The 27,834-nt window shown below is 35.9% G+C and overlaps 1 long non-coding RNA gene across 5 annotated transcripts in view; it reads right to left on the bottom strand.

Annotated features, from left to right (window-relative positions):
• Positions 1-27,834, bottom strand: part of LOC138443485 (uncharacterized) — a 443,619-nt gene that overhangs the window by 35,217 nt on the left and 380,568 nt on the right. For 3 of the 5 annotated variants that reach the window (XR_011258170.1, XR_011258173.1, XR_011258171.1), the window contains one exon: positions 7,774-8,027. This is a non-coding gene — a long non-coding RNA (uncharacterized lncRNA). Of the gene's footprint in view, positions 1-7,773; positions 8,028-13,617; positions 15,866-27,834 lie in introns of those variants that run through there. The other 2 variants (XR_011258169.1, XR_011258174.1) reach the window with 2 other exon arrangements.

Raw genomic sequence — 27,834 nt, 5'->3', positions numbered from 1 at the left:
AATTCTTCTGAGGTGTCATCAACATGGTCTTCAGGGCCCCTCTGCATGATTAAGCCAAAGTTACAATTCTTGGATCTTGGATCCTTCTATGTCCCTATCAGTTTTTCCCAGGAATACTTCCCAATAAAATACATGCACAAGAGTCTTGATCAGAGTGTCTTCTTCTGAGCTTGAGGCAAGACACACTTCATGGTTAAGACTTAGATCAACAGGTATAAAGTATAGACATACATGTTCCAGCTTACTTTGTAAGTACATGATCCAGCTTACTTTGTATAAACAATCAATAATTTCCCAAATAAAATTTCATCTAAACTCTAACCAATAAGCTATTTAAATTCATAAAAGACTGAGAAAGAATTAGGACAAATTTAAGGAGAGTCCACTTTCAGTAACAGCAGACTAGGTAATTCAGATTAAATCACCTCCTGAGGAAGTCCAGAGCTGAACAAAACACACATCCAAAAGCGTATGTTTAAAGGCACAAAGGAACTGATTAAGTAGCCAAGACTTATCAGTTGAAGATCTAGGGAAGAATAGAGACCCAGGGAGATGAGTGCATTTTGAGGGCTCCTTTTCCTCTGAGGGCATCTGTTAATTTAAGAAGGGGGAGCCTCTTAAGTATAAGGACCAGTATCAAGTTAAGGGGTCTCCAAGGAAAGGGGTCCTATGAACTCCTACTGCTTTGGGTTAAGATCTAGAAAAACTGTGTGGGAAAAGCAAGGGCAAACTAAAGTCAGATAAGACCTCAGAATGACTGTCATGCAGCTTTAAAGAATCCCAGTGCCAGATACCAGATTAACTTCCCTGAATGAGTTTCTATACAATATTCCTCAGGCATCTGGAAGAAACAAATACTATCTAGAAGAAGACATCATCCCAGTTCTCATATTATTTTTGTAAACAATTTTTCACATAAATTAAAAAAAAAACTAACCAGGGATGCAGAGACACGAAAATATAACCTTAAAGACAGTAAAAACCACATTAGACAGACTCACAAGGGTTCAGTACAAATCCTACAGATCTGAGTAGACACAGGTGACACAGTTAAAAGACCTACAGTTTCAAACATATAGTTCAGAGTCTGATAAAGAGGAAAAAAGAGAATGAATCAAGGGCAACATTTGAAACATAATGGTTGAGAATATTTTAAAATTAAAGAAAAATATCAAGCCGCAGATTCAAGAAAACTTATGAACCCCCAAAAAATTAATACAAAGAAAGCTATCACAAAAGATATATTAGCAAATCCTGAAAAGGTGTAGATTATAGCCTATTTATCAACAGAAACAATGAGAGATAGAAGATAATGCAAAAATATATTTAAGATATTGGAAAGTTGCTGTCAACTTAAAAGTCCTAGTTTTCTATAATTTTTCTTCTAGAATAAAAATTATTCATCTAGTGAAAGTGAAAGTCACTCAGTCATGTCTGACTATTTGTGACCCTATGGACTATACAGTCCATGGAATTCTCCAGGCCAGAATACTGGGAGTGGGTAGCCTTTCCCTTCTCCAGGGGATTTTCCCAATCCAGGGATCAAATCCAGGTCTCTCACATTGCAGGTGGATTCTTTACCAGCTGAGTGACAAGAGAAGCCCAAGATGGAGTGGGTGGCCTATCCCTTCTCCAGCAGATCTTCCTTACCCAGGAAATGAACTGGGGTCTCCTGCATTGCAGGTGTATTCTTTACCAACTAGCTATCAGGCAAGAGCTAAATACAGCTCAAACAAACTCAGAGAATTTGTCACCAGCAGACCTACAATAAATAATGCATTACGGCTTTCTTCATATGAAGGAAAATAATCTCAGGTGGAAAACTGGAAAATAAGGAAAAATTGGAAACTTACAAAAGCAAATATTAATAAATATTTACTACAAAATATTTATATTTTCACTTGCATTTATATATAAAAGAAGGAGAGAGTAAGTGAAATTAACTTATTTAAGAAGAGACTAAGAACATCAATTAATATCAGACATTTGTAAGTCAGAGATGAATGCTGTAATTTTTAGTATAATCATCAAAAGGATAATAAATGAATTATGACTTCTATGCCAACAGAATCAAAGAAAATTATGAAAAATAATTACTCAAAAAGAAAATAGAAAGGAGAAACAGGAACACATATGCACAAATAGAAACCATATGAAACAATAGTGTATTTAAGCCAAATATATCAATAAATACAATTAAATGTAAGTGGACTAAATGCTTCAGTTAAAGACTAAGATTGTCAGATGATTAAAAAGAATGCAAAAGAAGCCATCAATAAAACAAAAACATAACCTACAGAATGGGGGAAAATATTTGCAAACAATATAACTGACAAGGGGTTAATACCCAAAATACACAAACAGCTCATACACCTCAATACTGAAAATCAAACGACCCAATCAAAAACTGTGAAGAAGACCTAAAAAGACATTTTTCCACAAAAGATATACAGACAGCCAATGGGCAGCCAATGAAAAGATGCTTGATATGGCTAATTATTAAAACAAATGAAAATCTAAACCACAATAAGGTATCACTTCCCATCAGTCAAAATGGCTATCATCAAAAAGTCTACAAATAACCAATACTGGAGAGGATGTAGAAAAAAGGATATCTTTGCATACTTTTCATGGGAATGTAAATTGGTGCAGCCACTAAGAGAAACTGTATGGAGTTTCCTTAATAAATTAAAATAGAACTGCCATATTATCCAGCATTGTTACCTCTGGTTATATATCTGGAAAAAAAAAAACCCTCTAATTTGAAATGATATATGGATCCTAATGGTCATAGCTGCATTATTTACCATAGGCAAGATATGGAAATAACCCAAGTGCCCATCAACAGATGACAAGCTTAAGAAGATGTAGTAAATATATTGGAATATTACTCAGCCATAAAGAATGAAATCTTGCCATTTGTCCAACATGGATGGACCTAGAGGGACACTATAATGATTAAAAGTATAATTCAGCAGAAACTTAGAGCAATTCTACATGTATATGCCCTTATCATAGCCTTAGGTACATAAAGTAAAAACTAACAAAACTAAAGAGACAAATGGACAATCATAATGAAAGATTTTTCTTAGTAACTTGATAAAACACACAGACAAAATTAGAAATCATATAGATGTATTTGCTGCTGCTGCTGCTAAGTTGCTTCAGTTGTGTCCGACTCTGTGTGACCCCATAGACGGCAGCCCGCCAGGCTCCCTTGTCCCTGGGATCTCCAGGCAAGAATACTGGAGTGGGTTGCCATTTCCTTCTCCAATGCACGAAAGTGAAAAGTGAAAGTGAAATCGCTCAGTCGTGTCCTACTCTTAGTGACCCCATGGACTGCCGCCCACCAGGCTCCTCCATCCATGGGATTTTCCAGGCAAGAATACTGGAGTGGGGTGCCATTGCCTTCTCCGATAGATGTATTTAACAATATGATAATAAACATATTTCAAACATGGCCATCATTTCAGTGTACATATTCTTTTCAAGCATATACAAAATTGTCCCAGCTTACCATTTCTTGGGTCGTAAAGCAATTTTAACAAATTTCTAAAGAACAAAAACATACAGAATATGCACTCTGATAACAATGCAAATAAACTAAAAATATGTGGAAACAATTTGGAAAATCCCTATGTTTGAAATTAAGTAATATACTTTAAATAACTCATGGGTGAAGTAAAATAAAAATGGAAATTAGAAAATATTTTAAACTAAATGATAGTAAACTATGACCTCTCAAAACTTATGGAATATTGCTGAAGTTGTTTGTAAATGGAATTTATAGCTTTAAATCCATATATTAGAAAAGAAGAAAAAGTAAAACTTGATCTTTTTAAATTATGGAAAGAACATAAATTACAGCCAAAGAGAACAGATGAAAGTATACAAGGAAAAGAGGAGAAACGGCAAATTAAACATATATCATAGAGAACTCAACAAAATCAAATTTTTTAAGACTAATAAAATTGATAAATCCTGATACAACTGATTAAAATTAAAAGAATGGTAGGCATAAATAACCAATATCAGTATTTTAAATTGACATCTTTATAGATGCTACAGATATTAACGATGTCATGAAAATAAATTTGAAAATTTAGATTAAATAGAATATCTAGAAAAATTAACTCTAAAAATATTGACCAAGTTTGTAAAAATTTGAATAGATTACCTGTTCATCAAAATATATTAATTCAAGGGTAAAAAGACAAACCATACAGTGGAATATCTAGAGCACATAACTAATACAGACTCTATTACAAAACTTTAAAAAATGATAACTGTGACAAACCAATAAAGAAAAAACTGCCATTCACAAAGAGTAAGCCAATACATACACAGAGTGTTCAATCCCATTACTAACAAGGGAAGAGGAAATTAAAAGCACAATAAGACATCACAAGAATGACTATTATTTTAAAAATTTTAAAATAACTAATAATGACAACAAAGTAAAAATCAAGTCTCTCTAACACTCCCAATAGAGGTTGTAAATTGATTGGTACAGCCACTTTGAAAAACAGATAAACATTATCTTCTTAAATTGAGCATACTGCTACTGCTGCTAAGTCGCTTCAGTCGTGTCCGACTCTGTGCAACCCCATAGACAGCAGCCCACCAGGCTCCCCCGTCCCTGGGATTCTCCAGGCAAGAACACTGGAGTGGGTTGCCATTTCCTTCTCCAATGCATGAAAGTGAAAAGTGAAAGTAAAGTCATTCAGTCGTGTCCGACCCTCAGCGACCCCATGGACTGCAGCCCACCAGGCTCCTCCGTCCATGGGATTTTCCAGGCAAGAGTACTGGAGTGGGGTGCCATTGCCTTCTCCAAAATTGAGCATGCATATACCTTATCTCTCAGCAATTCTTCTTATAGACACCTACTCCACAAGAGTGCATGCACAAGGGTTCCAGGAAACATGTAAAAGGTTTAAGGCAGCATTGTCTAAAATCATCCCAAACTGGAAAGTACCCAATATCCATCCATTCAATAAAATACTATACAGTTCTTACAGCAACATGAAACTTCATAAGGAAGCCAGACATAAGAGAATCTACATTGTATGATTTTCTTCATCTAAGTTTTAAAAACAGATAAAACTAAATCTTGACTTTAGGTGATAAAACTAAAGGGAAAAAAGGATGGTGATTACCATGATGGGAGGCAGAAGGAAGGCAATGATTGGAAAGAAGTTCCTAAGGTGCTAATTGATATTTCATCTGACAGGTGGCCACCCAGGGGTTTCCTTCACAGTAAATCATTGAATGATACACATTTGCTTTATAAATTTTTCCATATAAATATTTTTAATAAAAGTCTTAATTATTTAAAAAAATAAAATAATAAAGTTGATTTTTACTATTGGAAATGCTAATGTTACACAGTCTTTGTTTTTGATGTTATTGTTTGAATGGCCAGATTCTATTTCATAGATAATTTCAGAAGATTATAATATTGGGCAGCTCATAAATGACTGATAATTGGCATTTCTGAATATAAGTCTTTAGAAAACTCCAACAAATGCAGATTCATTTAAGTTTGGCCTGTTCTCTATTAGAGATGGGGTAGGATATTCGGGTTATTCAATTACTCTAAATAGTACAGTTACTATCTATATCATGCTGCTGCTGCTGCTAAGTCGCTTCAGTCGTGTCCGACTCTGTGTGACCCCAAAGACGGCAGCTCACCAGGCTCCTTTGTCCCTGGGATTCTCCAGGCAAGAATACTGGAGTGGGTTGCCATTTCCTTCTCCTATCTATATCATCAGTTCGGTTCAGTTCAGTCGCTCAGTCGTGTCCGACTCTTTGCATACACAAATTGTATATTTTTAAGTTGTTAGAATCTATTTTTAAAATCATTGTATACTAATAAGGCTGGGCATAATTAAACTATTAGTAATTTGAAAGGCAAAAATTTACCTTGCTTAAATCTGTTTAGGACAATCATATGTGTGTGTTAAGTCACTTCAGTCATGTCTGACTCTTTGCGACCCTATGGACGGTACCTGGCCAGGCTCCTCTGTCCATGAGATTCTCCAGGCAAGAATACTGGAATGGATTGACATGCTCTCCTCCAGGGGATCTTCCAGACCCAGGGATCAAACCAGAGTCTCATATTTCCTGCTTTGGCAGGCAGGTTCTTTACCACTAGAGCCACTGGGAAGCCCCAAGGATAATCATAATGAGCATCAGTTGTCATTGTACTGTTGACTTCATAGGAGGGCCAGGTAAACATAGATTTTGGTCAATGGAACTTAAAGTAAGAGCATTTCTAGTTAGTGTCTCACAGGGCATTTATAGTGACTCCGTACCTGGAAAACTGAAACTCTATTTGGACAATATTTAAAGCATATTTTGTCATGAGTTTCAGTGATGAAAGAACTGCTTTTCTTCTCACTTCTTTCCTCTGTCATTACAATAATCCATCCTAATCTTAAGGCTTATTAGTGTATGAACACATGCATATGCACACAGGGAATGCTTTTGAGTTTACATTTGCATAGATTTTTAGAGTAAACATCTGTTTTCTATAACTCCAAAAGACTTTTCAAAATTTATTTTTAGAGGGCAGAGGATCAATACACAGACAATACAAAGTTGGTGCTATGAATTCAAAGATAGTACTACTATGTACCCAAGACATTGCAATCCTAATATTAAAGGTATAAAAATGATAATGTAAATTACTCTAGGGATGAAGCTGCCTATTATAACCATTGGCTGTTAGTTTCATACAAACTCTGAAAGTGGTCTAAAATTTCTGATTTTTGTGTGTAAGTTGAAATGTAAAAGTCTTTTGATGTTTTCATGTTACTTGGTTTCAAAAGCAAGGCTCTAAAATATTCATAGTTTAATCTAAATATAGCCTAAAATGATAGAATCAGCCTCTCTCCAACATCAGCATATAACCTTCCCAACACACACACACACACACACACACACACACACACACACACACACATGCTGTATCATTAAAAAAAAATTTACTCTCAATCTAACTTGGCACATTTTTATTATTATGGCTAAGGTTCAACCAGGACTTTTAGCCATCGTGTAAAATTTCAGTGGCAATGAAAAGTAAGTAAAATACTTCAAAGACAGGGTGAACTGACTCATAAAGTGCCCTGCCTCAGAGAACAATAACAAATGGTATCCTTCTAAGTTCAGAGACTAAGAAAAGGTTTGAGCTAAAACTATATGATTTAATTTTTTCTCATGGAGAGAAAACTGTACTTCCTCTACCTATACACTTCTATTTCTATAACTAAGTTTGATATGGTTCTAGTTTAAATAGAATAGAAACAAAGGGAGGAAGTTATGTTTGATATATTTAACATTTATGTCTTCAAGGTTGTTTGGAAATCTTTTAGGCAGTTTTCCTTTCTCCAAAGTTCTCTTCTGCTGTGTCTTTAATTGGAAGAGGTTTTTTTAAAATTTTATATACTGTATATTTCATATATATATATATATATATAGTTCTGGGCATGTTATTTGCTTTCCTTAGAGACATAAATTGCTTTTGTTCATTTACCTTCTTTGAAATTCATTTCTAGTAGCTGCAGAGCTGCTGCTATGAGTGTTAATAGGCTTCTAACATAGCTGTCATTTCAAGTAATAGGTGCCAAGCTTTCAGCAGCTTATTAACACATTATAACAGCAGCCCCTATACTAAACAAACAAATTTCACAGAGGAGGACACAAGCAAAATTACTGTATATAAATATATATATTCTTATGTATACATACATACAGCATATACTTAGGACTTACCAACATGTTTGGTTCCATACATGATTAGCCCAGAATTGGCACTTTGTTTTTTATGAATATTCACAGGGAGAAAGAGTGGATCGGATTTGTATTTGGTCCCAAATGTGAGACGAATACAAACTGGTATAATTACTGAAAGATTTCCATCCTCTCAACCCAGCGCTGCTCTCAAGACCGAAAAATTGCAGACTTGTGGTATTTCACATCATGGAACTGTGCTAACGTGATCTTTCAGCGCCACTTCATGGGGGATGCTGCAGAGGAAGAAAAAGTGGAAATCAGCAAAGAAATACACCAACTGGCAAAACCACTGAGAAAGAAAGAGATGCAAATTTGAAAATTTTCTTCAAAGAGTCAAATTTGCATTTGGATATGAACACTGGACCAACTCTACAAATGTAAATATATTCTTCCAGATGCAGGGACAGACATATGTACAGATAAATATAAGAGTGTGTATTCATGCATGCTTTATATAAATATGTATAAATACACATACACACATATATATATACATATGTATGTGTTTAGAGATACACTGTACTTTCAAGTGTTTATATATTTAATGGTTTCATAAAAAATTTAGCAGCTTTTTTGAAGACATATTTCAATGAAGGCTCTAAATTTTACATTGTAGTAAAAGCTAACCTTTTTTCTGAGTATAAAAAAAAATCGCAAAGCAATTTGTAATCACCCTGTAATATATTCGGAGGTTGTAAATATGTTAAATTCTACTTTTAAATCAGTTGGATCATTTTCTAAAATTCACTAAAATTTGTAGTATAAGGAGGATAACTTGATGGCCTCTAGCTATCTTGCAAGATTTAAGATGTGTGACTTTTATTGTCACTAATAATGACAGGTGGCATTATTAATTGTTCAGTAAGCACAAGTCTGAGCTAGGAACTTTATATTACTCCAAATGTTTCTATAATACTATGTCCTGACAATTTTCCAATATTGGGAAGTGAGAAAATTCAAAACCAAAATGCCAAATTTAGTGATAAAATTTAAGATAACTGACTAACAATTGAGTTTTTCAAAACAACTCCTCCTCAATAATATTCTTGTTGGACTAGACACAACTTAACATCATAGTTGGAAGGAAAATTATTTTGAACTTTATAATAAAAAACAATAATTGATTTTAAGAAACTCTATTATAGAAAATGTTCAGATCATATAGTGTGTGTGCTAAGTTACTTCAGTCCTGTCCAACTCTTTGCGACCCTATGGGCTGCAGTCTGCGAGGCTCCTCTGTCCATGGGATTCTCCAGACAAGGAACTGGCATGGATTACCAGTGCCCTCCTCAAGAGGATCTTCCCAAACTAGGGACTGAACCCACGACTCTATTGTCTAACCTGCATTGGCAGGTGGGTTCTTTATCACTAGAGCCACTTGGGAAGCCCAGATCATATAGTACAAACATACAACTGACTATGCTTGCTTGCTTGCTTAGTCGCTTCAGTTGTGCCCAACTTTTTGTGAACCTATGGTCCATAGCCCACCAGCTTCCTCTCTAGGAAGGGATTCTCTAGGTAAGAATGCTGGAATGGGTTGCCATGCCTTCCTTGCGGGGATCTTCCTGACCCAGGGATTGAATACGCATCTCCTGCGTCTTCTGCCCTGCATGCAGATTCTTCACCACTGAGCCACCAAGGAAACCCATGACTGACTATAAGAACCTCTTGAAGCTTACTTGCCATAATGTCATAATTCACAGAAATAATTAATGACGTTTAGCAAAGAACATTTTCTTTTCAAGGTGGAAATAACAGTATGTAGGTAACAAAGTCCCCAAATTTGAGATCTATCTCAAGGTTCTCCCAATCACATTACTTACATTGGCTCCCATATACTCTGTATAGTAATAATTTGTATTCTATCTTCATTGTGCTTATCTAGTGTTTAATACTTCAAGTTGTTTTTTATACATAAAAGCCTTTGGAAAATAAATAATTCCTTTTATTTGATACTTTGGAAGTCCTTGGAGAAGGAAATGGCCACCCATTCCAGTATTCTTGCCTGGAAAATTCCATGGACAGAGGAGTCTGGCGGGCTCTAGTCCATGGAGTCACAAAGAGTCAGTCACAACAGGGTGACTGAGCACTGGAAGTCCTTCTGTGAATTATATCCTCACTACTTCACTCATTTCTAGACATTTCAGATCATACTGGTATATAGGCACACTGCTCACAGCTTTATGCTGCTAAGTTGCTCCAGTCGTGTCCGACTCTGTGCGACCCCATAGATGGTAGCCCACCAGGCTCCCCCGTCCCTGGGATTCTCCAGGCAAGAACACTGGAGTGGGTTGCCATTTCCTTCTCCAATGCATGAAAGTGAAAAGTGAAAGTGAAGTCGCTCAGTCGTGTCCGACTCTAGCGACCCCATGGACTGCAGCCTACCAGGCTCCTCCGCCCATGGGATTTTCCAGGTCAAAATACTGGAGTGGGGTGCTGTTGCTTTCTCTGACTCACAGCTTTATAGAATAAGCTCTTTCAAGATTGTGTCCTCTAGATACAAGCTCCTTGGGAGATGTCTGTGTTTTATTTGTCTTTGTTTCTCTCTGCCAAGTATAGTACCTTGTTCATGACAGCTGTTTCTTAAATGTTGAATAAATGAACAAATTAATGAATAAAGACTAAGTCTACTCTGTTTTTCCTAATCTGTCTTAGCTCTTCCTGCTTAGTCAAATTCAATTTCATTTTCCCATAAATATCTGTTTCTAGTTCTGACAACAATCTATACCTTAAGTTAGAGCCAGAGAGAAGCGTCTGAAAGTTAGGACCCGATCTTTCTCTAAGAACTTCTTCTGTTTCTTTGCCTGAGTAAATTGATGCCAACAAAAAATAAATATGTAGTAGGGTCAGGGTTAAGGGTCCTTTTGTATGATTTTAGTAAAAACATATTTTCATAGAAAAGTATCTGCAATAGCCTCCCTAGAGTTTGGTCAAATCACCCCAGAATTTGGTTTCCAATGACAGTTATATGATATATGTGTGAAAATAATAGGCAGTGGTTTCAGATTATGAATGTTATTTTGGTTGACATTCTGAGCAACTACCATGATTTTAAAATGGGAGAGCAAAAGTAAAATAATAAATAAGAGGAAAGGGAAGAAAACAAAAAGATAACAAAAATTCTAGCTCTATCTTTACAGAAACTATCCCAGCCAATTTGGAAAGGCTGAATGCCACATGACCCATAAAATATGAACTTTGAGTTTCCAAACAAACTATGAGGGGAAGTTGCTCTGCATTTCCACCAGAATTTTTTTAAGTCCCCTATAAATATATACATGGTTGAATTCTTTGATTATAACACAACAATAAAGGTTTGTAGAAAAATCTGTTTTCTACCTCAACATTGTTTATGCTATTTTAATAAGTCCAATAAACTTGGGAGACTAAGAAAATGTCACTTTTCCAACTCTGCTAGGAAGGAATCTGACAACTGTGACATAATCATTGAAATGCTGCAATTTGTTAAAATGCTCCTAATAATTTTTTCCTGACTTTTATTCAAAGGCTAACATATTACAGAGAGAAAGAGAAAGAATTAGACTAATGGTGATTAACATATTGCATGAGGGAAACTTACAATGATGTTTAATTTCAGAGTCGAAATGCTAGGGAGTTGGCACCTTCATAGAATCTCTGATCATGGGAGGGAGCAGGAGTTTGAAAAGAGTGCAGAAAAACACAGCCTTTAAAATAATGAACAGCTTTCCCGAGCCTTTCCATATCACAAAAATACCCATATACCACACATGCATACAATTCCCAGGGTCTCATAAATTACTTTAGTGACAAAGGATTGTACCCTGAATGATATAGGTCCAGTACTACTATTATCTTGTGGATAATTGAGGCCATAAAATAGTTCCAAAGCACCTTTTATTTGTCATTTGCTGACAATTCAACCCACTCTCCTGTCTGCCATCCTCCATATTTAATGGGTCCCTATCGAAGTATGCGATGCACTCGTTTGTATGGGAAGGACGTCTTCATAGTGCTATGCTGCTGCATATCCTTTACTTTCTTATCTTGTTCATCAGTCTACCTCCTGCTCTTTTTTCCTGTGACACCTCTGAGATGGTACCCATAGCAACACCTCTGAGGAGAAGTGAAAGTGAAGATGCCACCGTCATCCCCAGCACACAGTGCTGGCAATGCCAGTCATTAATGCAGCAGCTCCTGCCTGCTCAGATCTCCCTCGCTCCTCTCTGGTCTTGCTTCCCTTCAGTCGCAGCCGCAGAGCTCACTCACAGAGATCCAGAGACTTGCTGTTAATGATTTGTCACTTGTTTAGAACACCTCAGGATGGCAGCTCTGTATAATCTGCCCTCAGTGGCACTGCCAGGTTGCATTAGGAAACAATTACCTGGTTTATGACTAGCAAAGTAGGCACCAGAATTTCCAATTAAACTCACAGGTTTCCAAAGGAGCCTGGGTGCTCCTATATTTGAGGAAAGGGAGAGAAACCACCATTAGAGATAGTTGTACTCACTACTGCTTCACAGTAAGCCACATGAGATTTAGTGCACTCTAGATTAATAAACTGAGAGTCACAGAATGTAGAGAATGATTTTATGTGACTTTAGTCATTGCCCTTTATTAGGTTCTCACCCTTTGTCAGGATTTGGGTAAAATGAAACAATGCACACACTTGCCTAAATGCCTTTATAGTAGAGAACCAACCAACCAAACAAACAAAAAATAAGAGGCTAACATGCAGCTTTATTACTTTAGCCACTGCCCTCCTTCTGTGTGTGTGCTCACACCCATGTGTATGTGAATACATAATAATTATGGCACTTTTTTCTTTCTTTTATAAGTTGAATAAATGCTGGGGTTTGTAGATTATTATCACCATGAAAGGTATATTGTATTGTTAAAATGATCTATTATTGAATGTTTAACATAAAATACAAATATAAACTTGTATAAATTGACTAAAATTTTACATTGACCAGATCTTGACTTAAATATGCCCTATGGATTTAAATCACTATGAGGACAGAATAAGATATTTTTCGTAGGTAAGAGAGGTCAAATGTTATTGACTGTCAACTCCAAAAATTTATAGTCTGGAGTTTCCATGCAATGGCTCTCATAATATCAGATAACAATAACATTCATTAATAATAAACTTAAAATCTTATTAAAAGTTCCAGAAAGAGTATACAGATATTTAATAAAAGACCTGTGTACAAAAAGATCACATACTCCTATATTTCTATTCTGTCCCTCTCAAAAGGAGGGGGAAAAAAACTAACCATTTATCAGTAGCAGTGTGAAAGGAGAAGATTTATCATTTTAAATTTTTCATTGCAGATGGTTTTCATTTTAAAAAGCAAGGAAGCGATTTTTTTGAAATCATTTTTTTCCCTAATGCAATTGAGCCAGACGTCTCTCGTAAATCTTGTTGCTTTAGTAGACAATACTCCAATTCCCTAAATTTTATATGCAATAGCCAGCTTTTTTTTTTTTTTAAGATGCTTGTCTCCTAGGCATGAAAATGAAATCCTCCTGAAAGGTGGCATCATATACAAAGTGTGCCACCTAGGCCACTCCCCTTTTCCTTAGCTCACAGCTCTAGGATATTCATCTTTGTGCCCAAACAAAATGATAATTTTTCAATAACATTTTTAAAGATTCCTTCTTCTTTCTGTATATTTTCTTTTTTGTTTGTAAATATGGGGGGAAATACATGAGTCTGCTAGTCAATATATCTTTTGAGTCAAATAGCAAGCAGCACCCAGTGATTCACTAAGTTCATTGAGTCAGGGAGCCAAGATGAAAAGCAACTCATGACAGAAAAAGCAGGGCAGGGATGCTGCATTTGAAATTAAAAGAAAAAAGAATCATTTAATACTGGATTTGAATTTCTTACATGATGTCACCTCCTTTAAGGAAGACCAATTTAACATTTGTGGTACAGCACTGGATATTCACATTGAGCCGATGACACGATGGTACTGTGCTGACTAAATTCATTGTTATTCATTAAGTACATTTGCTGTCAGTTTCTGAGTCCATGGCATGCCTAGAATCAAAATGCTCATTAAAATACCATCAACTGAAAAAAGAAAAATACCATCAATCATCTTTACATGAAAAGTTAGTTATATATACATAAATACACATGTACATGTATATATATAAAATCTTCTAAAGGGAGATTACTTCCCATTTGCCCAGACCAAAAACATGTTGCTTTTTTAGATATTGAGGTTGGTTCTCTTGTGACTATTTATGTTCCCAGCTTCACAGACACCAAGGATTGAATAAAATACAATCACTGGTTGGTATGTATTTTGTAAGCTCCAAATGGGCAGATCCAAAGATGAATTCTACCAAGATTCATATTTGCAGATATTTCAAAGAGATACAAACAAAATCAATAAAGACCTACAGAAAATCTTTCCTTTTAGAATCAAAGGTAGTAAACAGTGGGCAAGATCTCTTGGATGGGAGTGATAGAAGGAATACTGGATCCTCAGTCCCCTGATATTCAGTTCAGTGTTCATGCTACAATTTGTAGCTTCATACAGAAGTGAGTGAACATTGAACATTTTAGAAATACAGAAAATGATCTCTAATCAATTATCTTTAAGTTCATTTCGAAGAGTATCTGTCATGATATTTGCTATAGTATAGAATATACTTCTCCCTCTCATTGCCTTTTGTATGTATATGGGTTTCTATTATTAAAATATGAAAATTACTTGGAAAAATAATCCCACTTTTGAGGTCTCTATGTCCCTACAGCAAAAAATTATAACATTTATTTGAAAGAAATTTTTCATAAACATCTGAAAAATATGTCAAAATGATAAGCTGAGATACAAAAAGCCTTTGCTCCAAGACTGCATTCTTAAATATAGTATTAAAAAGTATAAATAGGAAAATGAAAATCACTCATAATCCCATCACTAACAGATTATATATCTTGTGTGATACATATTTGTTTTCCTAAATCAAATCATATTTTACATAGAAACTCACTCTCCAGGGTTTTATAGGAATACAGTGTAAGTCACTTTTTATTTCCCCTCCTTAACAATCTTGCACAGAACCTAGAATATAAAATACAGAAAATTTTAGAAGGGCCTCTGTCCTTGAGTCATTTGTATCCCCCATATCAATGGTCTCTACTCAAACATATGTTCTGGCTCCTCCTCTGCTATGCAGTCCCTAGCCATGTGGACACACTACTACAGCTCAGTTCAGTTCAGTTCAGTAGCTCAGTCATGTCCGACTCTTTGCGACCTCATGAATTGCAGCATACCAGGCCTCCCTGTCCATCACCAACTCCCGGAGTTCACTCAGACTCGCGTCCATCGACTCAGTGATGCCATCCAGCCGTCTCATCCTCTGTCGTCCCCTTCTCCTCCTGCCCCAATCCCTCCCAGCATCAGAGTCTTTTCCAATGAGTCAACTCTTCGCATGAGGTGGCCTAAGTACTGGAGTTTCAGCTTTAGCATCATTCCTTCCAAAGAAATCCCAGGGTTGATCTCCTTCAGAATGGACTGGTTGGATCTCCTTGCAGTCCAAGGGACTCTCAAGAGTCTTCTCCAACACCACAGTTCAAAAGCATCAATTCTTCGGCGCTCAGCCTTCTTCACAGTCCAACTCTGACATCCATACATGACCACTGGAAAAATCATAGCCTTGACTAGATGGACCTTTGTTGGCAAAGTAATGTCTCTGCTTTTGAATATGCTATCTAGGTTGGTCATAACTTTTCTTCCAAGGAGTAAGCGTCTTTTAATTTCATGGCTGCAGTCACCATCTGCAGTGATGTTGGAGCCCCAAATAATAAAGTCTGACACTGTTTGCACTGTTTCCCCATCCATTTCCCATGAAGTGATGGGACCAGATGCCATGATCTTCGTTTTCTGAATGTTGAGCTTTAAGCCAACTTTTTCACTCTTCTCTTTCACTTTCATCAAGAGGCTTTTTATTTCCTCTTCACTTTCTGCCATAAGGATGGTGTCATCTGCATATCTGAGGTTATTGATATTTCTCCCGGCAATCTTGATTCCAGCTTGTGTTTCTCCCAGTCCAGTGTTTCTCATGATGTACTCTGCATATAAGTTAAATAAGCAAGACCAGGTTAAATATTCTTTAAAAGCATATTTTTATATTTGTATGTTTCATCCTATCACTCTGCTGTGGTTAGAGTGATAACTCCTTCAGCCATCTTTTTATTCTCTGATATTTGGATTCTTTCAAAATTTCTTGTTGCTGTTGATAATCCTACATATTACATTTATACATAAGCCTTTGGCCACATCTCAATTTCATAAGGATAGATTCTTAGCAGTAAGACTTCTGTGTTAAGAAGTACAGACAGTTTTAAGGATCTTTATTCAAACTTCAAAATTACTTTTCCAAAATCAAGTTAACATATTAATGATTTAGTCCTTTCAAAATATTTGTTGTAAATTTTCTTCCTTGTCTACCTTTCACATTTTTTGAAACACAGTGAAGTTTTAAATTATTATTCAGTTCAGTTATGCATATTTTTGCAGTTTTTGCTTTTGACAGCCATAGGAATTCTTTCCATATCCTGACATTTAATATTATCTTCTTACATTTTAATTTTATTCAGTTTATACTTTATTCTAAAATTTATTTGCCACCAAGAATGAACTTAGGTTATAGTTTCTTCAATAGCTAAATCAATTCTCCCACCACCATTTTCTTTCTCCAGTAATTTATATACTATCTTTCACAGATGACCTAAACAGCTCCATGTTGAGACTTAGGCCTTGGGTGAGATGAGTGAGGAATTTATCTGTAGGGTAAAATTTGAGGGGGTACTAAAAACACATCAATAACCAAGATAAATAATATTTTCATGCAATATTTCAAAAAATCAAAACTAATCCAAAAATTAATCAGGAACAATATATTTAAATTTTAAGTAAAGACAGAATCAAGTTCTATACCTTTCTGGGATTATTTTTTAAAATAAAATCTATATAAAGTCTCATTACTAGCAGTCTCCCTGATATTTCCAGGGATTCCTGTGGAGAGTTACATTCTCTGGGTGCTCATCTCTCATAGCAAACTTGCTCAGTTGTCAACCACTTCTATAATTATCTCATCACCACTCAGCACAGCTTCATTCTCAGCATGGACATAGCACCTTCATCTTTATTTCTCAAGGCACTGCTAACACAGGGCTATTACACATAAAAGATTTTTACTGAAAGTTTGGAGATAGTTGAAGATGGAAGGGGAAACACCCTAAGATTCATTATAAAATATCATTGTGTCTAAAATTTCACAGTGGCATCCTCCAATCACTGTCAGGATGATTTCTCCTTAGACTGGCCAAATGCCAAGTTTCCCTTTTCCCTATTGAGTTCTCTCACTTGTCATATGTCTTTCCCAAGCTCCGCAATTATCAACCATCCTTCACCACCTTTCCTTAGTTCAGGTTATCACAGGAAAACTAAAAAGTCTGATATCTTTGCTATGCAAAATAAATGTTCAGAATACTGGTTTTTGAATACTAGCAGGTCGCTAAGAGTTGGACACGACTGAGCGACTTCACTTTCACTTTTCACTTTCATGCATTGGAGAAGGAAATGGCAACCCACTCCAGAGTTCTTGCCTGGAGAATCCCAGGGAAGGGGGAGCCTGACGGGCTGCTGTCTATGGGGTCGCACACAGTCGGACACGACTGAAGTGACTTAGCAGCATCAGCAGCAGCAGCAGAGTATTGCTAGTTCGTCATCTATATCTCCTTGCCTTTAGCCCTTCAGTGCTTACTGGTCTGACTTCCAACTGAGAGCACCTGGATTTATTCTCTGAGGCATTATTTGGCCACCAAAATTGTTTGGTCCTTGGGAGTAGAAGGTTGGAACTACCCAGAGATTAATACATGCCCCTTTCCCAATCAAGCATCCCTCAACTAAAAACTGTTGTGTAATTACCCAAGTTCTCTTACCCTTGATAGGTTGGAGCAGATGAGTCCAGGTAGGTATTATACACCAGCTCCCAGATTTCTCCAGCAAGATCAGGTTCCATTTGCCCACAGCAATAAGGTAATTGACAACAAAAACTTCCTTGGCTACCTTCCTTCCCTGTCTTATTTTTCCATTCCCCTGCCAGTATTTCCTAGGACTACCTCCCAAATCAACCACTTGCACTCAAATATTATACTTATCTCAGGGTCCTCTTCTTAAGACCACATTCATAACCAAAGGGAAGTCAAACTTGACCCTGTGGCCTTAGCTTTACAAAGAGCAAGCAGAGCTTTGGAATCTGAATTTGTCTTTAAAATGACTTTAAATTTTGTGTACTAAATTTTTTGGTTGAATTAATTTCTGACTAACAGCTCTATAAGCAGAAAGGGAGAAGATGTTGGGCAGGATTTGAAAGACAATATTTATTCTCCTGCTAGTTCAGGTAAACTCCAGAGGATGAAGCTCTTTTTATCTTTCCATTTCACTTAAATTCTAGTATATATAAGAACTGCCCTGGCAGTCCAGTGGTTAAGACTCCATGCTCCCACTGCAAAAGGCACGGGTTTGATCCCTGGTCGGGGAACTAAGATTCTGCAAGTTGCGCGGACAAAATAATAAAGAATTCATCTATCTATCTATCTATCTATCTATCTATACACACACACACACATACATACAAAATGTGTCTTTTTTTCCCCTGGTTTCCATTTTTATTTTCATTGCCAGTATATATTTTAATTATTATAGCTATATAATGTTTTTTAATTATATATAATTTTGCCTTTGATTTTTGCCCTTTATTTTCTTGTCTAGTATCACTTATATTTTCATGTCAACTTAAAAATACCAAATTTAAGGAAAAAAAGCTTTTTAGGAGCTAAAATAAAATTGAATTAAACCTAGAAATTACTTTCTGAAGAATTATCTTTCTACATTGAAACATGAAGCATTTCTCCATTAATTTCAGTCTTCTTTAATGTCTCTCCGTAAAAATGGGCTATTGTTTCAAATAATGAAGCACATCTTTCTTATTGCAAATATGAATTTCATTTGGCTGCAAATACAAATTCTCAAAGTGAAATTAGACCTACAGCCAAAAATAAAATAAAGGGCTTCCCAGGTGGTGCTAATGGTAAAGAACCTGCCTGCCAATGCAGTAGATGTAAGAGATGAGCGTTTAATCCCTGGATCGGAAAGATCCTCTGGAGGAGGAAATGACAACCCACTCCAGTGTTCTTGCCTGGAGAATTCTATGGACAGAGGAGCCTAGGGGGGCAACAGTCCATGGGGTCACAAAGAGTTGGACACAACTGAAGCAACTTAGCACACAGCACACATAAGTAATAAAAGTTAAAAAAAATGCTTCCTTTATAGTAAATTCATTCACAATATGGTGCAATGAAATAGATTCAAGTACAGTGATCTATTTTAGTTTACAGATAGAAGTCCAAAAAGCTTTCATTCAAAAATGGCCTCTAGCATACAGGAAGTTTTTACCAGTATTTAATGCAGACTTAATACTATTAAGTATGCAACATTTGATTTCAGAGAAAATCAACAGGGTAGGCAATGTAACAGCAAGTTTATGATTGGTGTTAATTTTATTTTATGAAATTTCATTTTTGAAATTTCAAATTTTCTTATACCCAAAAAAATGACTTGGAATAGCTTAAAATAAAAGACATGGATGATAAGCTTAATTAAATAAGAACCAAGGAAAGGCTTCTCTGGTGGCTCAGATGGTAAAGAATCCACTTGCAATGCGGGAGATCTGGGTTCAATCCCTGGGTTGGGAAGATTCCCTGGAGAAGTGAACAACTACCCATTCCAGTATTCTTGCCTGGAGAATTCTATGGACAGAGAAGCCTGGCAGGCTACAGTCCATGGGGTCACAAAGAGTCGGACACAACTGAGCAACTTTTACTTTCATTTTTCAAGGAAAGAAGGAAGTATTTGCTTCTTTTCTCACAGAAATATTTATTTAGACTCAGTCTTGTTTCCATTTAGATACTTTTTAGATTCTAGGGTCAGTACCAAGTGATCTGAATGTTTTAAGCATATGACTACAATATGACTGAGAGGTCATAAACTTTAGAAAATGTATAGACCATGGAAAACAGGGGCAATGCACTGAATTTATAGGAATCTAAAATAACAAGTTTTGCTCTCATCTGTGTATGAGAATGGGCTTCAGAATCCACCTTTGCCTTTAACTCTCTGTGAGATATTGGCCAGATTACACAACTTTTTTGGGCCTCTAGTTTTTTCCACCAGTAGTTACAAACTCTCTTCCAGCATTAAAATCTTTGGTCTAGAATACTTGGAATTGCTAAATCTGGGTGGCTTTCTAAACAATTTATGTTTGTTTGCTTATATTTGTTCACTTGCAGCAATCTAGAATGTGTACTTATTTTTTTAACACCCTTATGGAAATATAATTTACATACCATAAATTCATATCACCCATTTAAGGTGTATAATGCAATGGTAATTTTAGTCAAAATTCCATGAGTTGGATAAAGTGGAAGGGGTTATTTAGATCATAAATTCTTATTAAATGTATGGCAAATTCACTAAACCTATTGGTAAAATGAGAAGGTCACTGAAGTTCCTATTTTTTCAATGTGCTTTCATTTTATTTGATGCATTTCAAATTCCCATGATATCAGACATAATACTCAAATATGTCTACAAACATTTCAGAGACAAATGAAATGTATTAGGGGAAACTCAGGACTCTGCTTAAAACATGATAGGTAAACCAGTTTCAGATAATAAATAGTCAGACTCACAGACAGATGGTATGGCTCAACATCTCAACAATAGAAGAAAAAGACATGAATCTGACATTACACTACCCCTGCTCTGTGACTCTTGCAAATTTCCTATACCTTTGTTTTCTCATGGTTAATAAAAGTCGATTATACTATAATCTCTCTTAACTAATCTGATAATGATAGATATTTTTATTAATTACATATTAATATTAACTATGCTCCAAAATTAAAACTTGGTCCTCAGAACCATAAAATATTCATGTTTTGATGTGAACCAGTGGCCATTGTTGGAATTGTATGCAACAGTGATTAAAGAAAGAATATGCAGAGATTAAATGTCAAAGAGAAATTTTAAAACCTTGAGACAAATGAAAATGAAAGTACACCAAAATTTTTAGAATGTACCAAAAGTTATTCTATGAGGGAAGTTCACAGCAACAAATGTTAACCTCAAGAAACAAGAAAGAAGTCTCAAACAAAAAGCCTAACTTTACACCTCAAAAAGCTGGAAAGAAAGAAAGAAAAAAAAAAAGCCCAAAGTTAATAAAAAGAAGGAAATAAAAAAGATTAGGGAAGAATTATAAAGACACCAAATGAAAGAAGTCCAATGAAACAGAGCTGGTTCTTCAAGAAGAGAAATAAAATTGAGAAGCCATTAGCTAAACTCACCAAAAAAAAGAAAAGAAAAACAACATATCAATAAAATCAGAAATGAAACATTACAATGATACCACAGAAACATAAAGGACCATAATAGACTGTGTTGTGCTGTGCTTATTCACTCAGTCATGTCTGACTCTTTGGGATCCCATGGACTATAACCCACTAGGCTCCTTGTCCATGGGGAGTCTCCAGGCAAGAATACTAGAATGGGTTGCCATGCCCTACTCCAGGGGATCTTCCCAACCCAGGAATCAAACCCAGATCTCCTGCATTGCAGACACATTTTACTTTCTGAGCCTCCAGGGAAGCCCTCAAAATAGACTACTCTGAACAATTACATGCCAAGAAATTCAACAACCTAGAAGCACACACCCTACCAAAACTGAATCATGAAACAGAAAATTTGAACAGACTGATTACTAGCAAGGAGATTGAATCAGGCATCATAAACCTCCCAACAAACAAAAGTCCAAGAATAAATGGCTTCACTAGTGAATTCCACCAAACATTTAATGAGGAGTTAATAACCATCTTACTCAAATTCTTCCAAAACAGAGAAGAAGAGTGAACTCTTTTAAACTAATTTTATGAGACCAGGATTACCTTGATATCAATACCAGACAAAGATATCACAAGAAAAGAAAATTACAGGCCAATAACCCTGATCAACACAGATGACAACATCCTCAACAAAATATTAGAAAACCAAACTCAACAATATATTAAAAGGATCATACGCCATAATTAAGTGGGGTTTATTCCAGAGAGACAAAGATGGTTTGGCATTTGCAGTCAGTCAGTGTGACATACCATATTAAAAAAGTGAAGGATGAAAATCATATGATTATCTCAATAAAAGCAGGAAAGGGATTTGGTAAAACTCAACATCTATTTATGATAAAACTCTCAACAAAGTGGATATAGAAGGAACATTTATTGTTGTTTAGTCTCTAAGCTTACAATAAAGGCCAAATATGAAAAGCCCTCAGCTAATATAATACTCAACAGTGAAAAGCTAAATCTTTTTTGCTAAGATCAAGAACAAACAAGGATAACCGTCCTCATCACTTTTATTCAACATGGTATTGGAAGTCTTGGCCAGAGCAATTAGGTAAGAAAAATAATTGAAAGGAACACAAATTAGAAAGTAAAATTAAAATTCTCACTAATTACAGGTGACATATTATCACTAATTACAGATGACATAATAGTATATATAGAAAATCCTAAAGGCTTCATCAAAAAACTGTTAAGACTAATAAACAAAGTCAGTAAAGTTACAGGATACAAAATCAATAAGTAAAAAATCTGCTCCATTTCTATACACTAATAATGAACTATTAGAAAGAGAAGTTAAGAAAAACATGCCATTTACAACTGAATCAGAAAGTATAAAATACCTTGGAATAAATTTAACCAAAGAAGTAAAAGACCTGTATATTGAAAACTACAAGACATTAATGTAATAAATTGATTACCAAAGGAATGGAAAGAGATACCATGATTATGGATTAGAAGAATGGATGATTTTGAGATATCCATCCTACCCAAAGCAATTTGCTGATTCAATGTAATCCCTATCAAAATTCTGATAGCATTTTTCACAGAAATAGAACAATAATCCTAATATTTGTATGGCACATGAAAAGACCCTGAAGAGCCAAAGCAATCTTGAGAAAGAAAAAACATGGAGGCATCATATCCCTGATTTCAAACTATACTACAAAGCTAATAGTTAATGAAACAGTATGGTATTGGCATAAAGGCAGACATATAGATCAATGGAACAAAATAGAGAGAGACCCAAATTAAACACACGCATATTTTGTAAATTAATTTGTGATCAAAAAGCCCAGAATATACAACTGGGAAAGGACATTCCTTCAATAAATGGTATTGGAAAAACTGTACAGCCACGTGCAAAAAAATAAAACTGGACCTCTATCTTATACAACACACTAAAATCAACTCAGTATGAATTAAATACTTGAACATAAGACTTGAAACCATAAAACTCCTAGGAGAAAATGTGGGTAGAATCTCCCTGACATCAAACTTAGTGATGTTTTTTTGGATATGACACTAAAAGGAAAAACAACAAAAGCAAAAAATAAACATGTGTGATTACATTAAAATAAAAAGCTTCAGAAACAACAAAGTGAAAAGACAGCCTATTAAAATATTTTTATATCACATATCTAGTAAAGAGGCTATAATCCAAAACAGCTAAATAACTTTTGTATCATTCAGCTGTAAAAAAAAAAAGTAAATTTAAAAATAAAAACAAGCAACCTGGTTTAAAAATGAGTAGAAGATCTGAATAGATATTTTCCAAAGAGGACATACAGAGGGGCCACGGGAACTCGAAAGATACATGCTCGATGTCAGTAAACACCAGGGAAATGCAAATTAAAACCACAGCAAGTCATCTCACACATGTTAGAATGGCTATTATCAAAAAGACAAGAAATAACAAGCATTGGCAAGGATATGGCCAAAAGGAAATCTTTGTGCAGTGTTCGTGGGAATGTAAGTTGCTGTAACTACTATGGAAAACAATATTAAAGTGTTAGTCACTCAGTTGTGTCTGACTCTTTGTGACCACATGGACTGCAGTCCACCAGGCTCCTCTGTTCATGGAATTCTCCAGGTAAGAATACTGGAGTGGGTAGCCATTCTCGTCTCTAGGGGAACTTCCCAACCTGACCCAGGGATTAAACCTCAGTCTCCTGCATTGCAGGCAGATTCTTTACCTTCTGAGAAACCAGGGAAGCCCATGGGAAATGATATGAAGTTTCCTCAAAAGATACGAAAAAAAAGAAAAAACCCAGCAGAACTATCATATTATACAAAATTCCACTTCTGGGATTTTATCTGAAGAAAACCAGCTCGAAAAGATATGTACACCCCGTATTCACTGCAGTATTATTTACTATAGCTAAGATATTGAAACAGACTAAGTGTCCATCATTAGATAAATGGATAAAGAAACTGTGGTATAAATGCACAATGAAATATTATTCGTTCATAGAAAGAACTAAAACTTGCCATTTGTGACAACATGAATGGATCTCAAGGGCATTATGCTAAGTGAAATATGTCAGACAAAGAAAGACAAATGCCATATGATCCCTCTCATATGTAGAATCTAAAAAAGAAAAGTTCAGAGACACAGAGAAAAGGTTCATGGCTACTAGAGGTTCGGGGTGGGATTGAGGGAGGTAGGATAAATGGATGAATAAAAGTAGTTAAAAAAACTAAATTAAAAACTTGTTTGTTTTAATGGGAACCTGTGATCATGGTTAGAATACTATGCTACAGTAACTATAGAAAATACATAGAAAAAAATACTTGGTCAAAGTAAAAGATTCATATTTTTAATTTGAGAATAAATTACAAGCAAAGCATTTAGTTATTTTTGTAGTGAGTAAATCATTACTATATTTAAACTTACTTCTGTAAGAAGTTTCTGAGATGACCCACCATATTCAGGGAAAGTCAAATTTAATTTCATGGCTGAGCTGTATGATCGGCCAAATTCTATGTTTGACAGAATTCCATTTATGATTCAAAATATTGATTTAACATGACTTTGGCTAGTGTGAATCCTGCTTTCCACAGTGGAATTGGTGTCTGAGTGAGCTAGATAGATATGACAAGGGAAACAGGTGGTGGTGAACATCTGAACCCTGAGCTGGTGGCTTCTTCCAGCATGAGTTCCCAAGCTGGTCGCTACTCTCCATCCTGCTGCACTGAAAGAAGAAATTCAAAGGTGTTCACTGCACATCATGGCAACCCACTCCAGTACTCTTGTCTGGAAAATCTCATGGACGGAGGAGCCTGGTGGGCTACAGTCCATGGGGTCACAAAGAGTCAGACATGACTGAGCGACTAAACTTTCACTTTTCCCTTTCACTGCACATATGTGTTTCAGACCTATGTAGTCTGAATAACAAATAGTTCTTCACAGTAATGATCAGTAAAATAAGTATGTATTAAACACATATTATAGACAAAATCCTGTACTAAGAGCTGTAGCATATGCAAAGATGAATGCTAAAAGGCCCCTGGCTTACAAGAGGTTGGGTAGTATGCATAAGTAACCTTAAATCAAGGCAGACTATGAGAGGATATTATAAGTGGGAAGAGGAGACAAACTGACTGAGGGTTCAGGGAGGCTTCTTCAAAGATTGGAGATTTGAGACTGGCTTTAAAGTGTTAGTCAGTCAGCCATGTCCAACTCTTTGCAACTCCATGGGTTGTAGCTTTCCAGGCTCCTCTGTCTATGGAATTCTCCAGGGAAGAATACTGGAGTGTGTTGCCATTATCTTCCTGATCCACGGATGGAACCCATGTCACCTGGGACCCCTGCTTTGCCATCAGATTCTTTACCAGCTGAGCCGCCAGGTTTTAAAGGTAGACCTTAATTGCCTACCTTAACCCGGATTAAGTCACCATGACTAAATAAATTTTGATTCAAGGCCTTAATCATCAGTGAAAGATTTGCCAAATCTTCTATGTGTATACAAAGTAAATATTAAGCCATGTGTTATGTATATTGCTTTTGTAGAAAGCACAATAGTGAATGTAAAAATCAGAGAAGTTACTCCTTTATGTATAAAATATAATTCCCATGCCTAAATATTTAGATGCTAATATTCAGATAAAAACACTATCCTATGGCTTCCAACAGATACAATACAGAAATAAAAGACTGATTTTTTTTAAATTTTTTTGGCCGTGTTGTGTGGCTTGCAGGATCTTAGTTCCCAGACCAAGGACTGAACCCTGGCCCATGGTGAGTACTAACCACTGGACAACCAGGGAATTCCCAAAAGGATGATTAAAAAAAAAAAAAAACCCAAACCATAGCTGTAATCTGAAATCACAGATGCATAACTGAATGCAGGAAATTTTGTGCTTAGTTGCTCAGTGGTGTCTGACTCTTTTAGGCTCAATAATCTGTAGTCCACCATGCTCCTCTGTTCAAGGGATTTTCCAGGCAAGAATACTGGATTGGGTTGCCATTTCCTACTCCGGGGTATCTTCCCGACCCAGGGATCAAACCTGCATCTCTTGCACCTTCTGCGTTGGCAGGTGGTTTCTTTACTGCTAGCACCACCAGGGAAGCCCCTGCAGGACATTTTAGCCTGGGCTTAATGCACTGGAAATAACTGGGTCTCAATTTGCAGGGCTCCTCTTTCTTGACTATTCAGCTTTCATGGCATTATTCAGTTCTGAGTCAGTGGGAACATCACCCACCAGGCCACTGCCCCACCCACACTTGCCCAGGATGCCTTTGATGTATGATGCTAAATCATTATATAATGAAGAACCAAGTACTCAAGCTTTTCTAATTTTCACAGAAAGCGAACTCTAATTCCAAACTATGCCTGGCTAATTAAACTTTCCTGTGATCTAATTTGCTCTAATTATTTCCATAAATTGAGATATAGCAGGGGTTATATAAAATTATTATAACAGAAAATTGAGTTTTAGTCTGAGTTTTAAGCTAAGGTGAAGTTTCTGAATTATTGCAACCTGTTGATAAATGTGAATACCCTTATACAAAAGTCACAACCAAATAAAATAAAGTTTTTTCTCTTCCTTTTTGAAATCCTAAGTTTCACTGTCTTAAAATACTAGAGACTGAAGTCATACTGCACAAATAAAGCTGAACAAACAGTTTCAATTTAGATCCCATGAAAAACTGAGATATATGAATCTAAACATTGACCATCCAATACTAACTATAAGCTAAACTACTTCCCACTTCTTGAAGGATGTAAAATCTAATTATATCCTATATTAAAAAGCATTAATATCACTATCCAATTATATTTTCATATCTCTGTGGCACTAGGATGGCAACTTTTGAAATGTTTCCAACACATTTTTTTGTTGTTGGTGGTGAGAAAGAAGGGAAAGGGCAACAACCTATGGAAGAAATAAAATGATTATCATAAATGGGAACATAAACTGAACCAGAGAACTTTGCCCAGAGTTAGAACCAAGACTCAAAAGATGACATGAACAGAATGAACTCACCACCCAAACCATTAAAACAAACATAATTTTGGACCTTAGGATATTCTTCATTGTGGCTAACTAGATCCCTTTCTACCCATGCTGGTGTAAATCTCACCATAACACAGAGCCTGGACTCCACCAATGGGAATAACAGCCATCTATAGAAGTCTTGTGAGACTGCCTGATGAAAGTTATTTTTTTTTGGTAATCAATTAAATAAATATATTAAATTAAACTCATATATATTTTTAATGTACCTCATTGTAGTTCATTATGTAAGACCCCCATATGTTCTGTATCATTAGTGAAACATTCTCAGCGGTGTAATGATGTAGTACATACACATGGGGTAAAGTAATGCGTTTTTCATTTTTTCTGCACATTTCATTATAGGGTGGAGATGCTGCAATTTTTCACTTAAGATTCCATTTTGGTGTGGGAGAAGGGAAATAGACCCAGAGCTAGAGCTGCTTCCAATTTCTCTAATTTCATAATTCAGCAACTGATAATTTGCTGAGGATAACTTTTCTTAACAGTTCTCTTCCCATCAGTGCTCAGTAAAAGAGAGATAGAGACTTCAGTTCCTAGCATTTTTTTTTTCAAAT

The sequence above is a fragment of the Ovis canadensis genome, chromosome 7 (genome assembly GCF_042477335.2).
Source record: "Ovis canadensis isolate MfBH-ARS-UI-01 breed Bighorn chromosome 7, ARS-UI_OviCan_v2, whole genome shotgun sequence".
NCBI lineage: Eukaryota > Metazoa > Chordata > Mammalia > Artiodactyla > Bovidae > Ovis > Ovis canadensis.
This window is presented reverse-complemented; position numbering and strand designations above follow the sequence as displayed.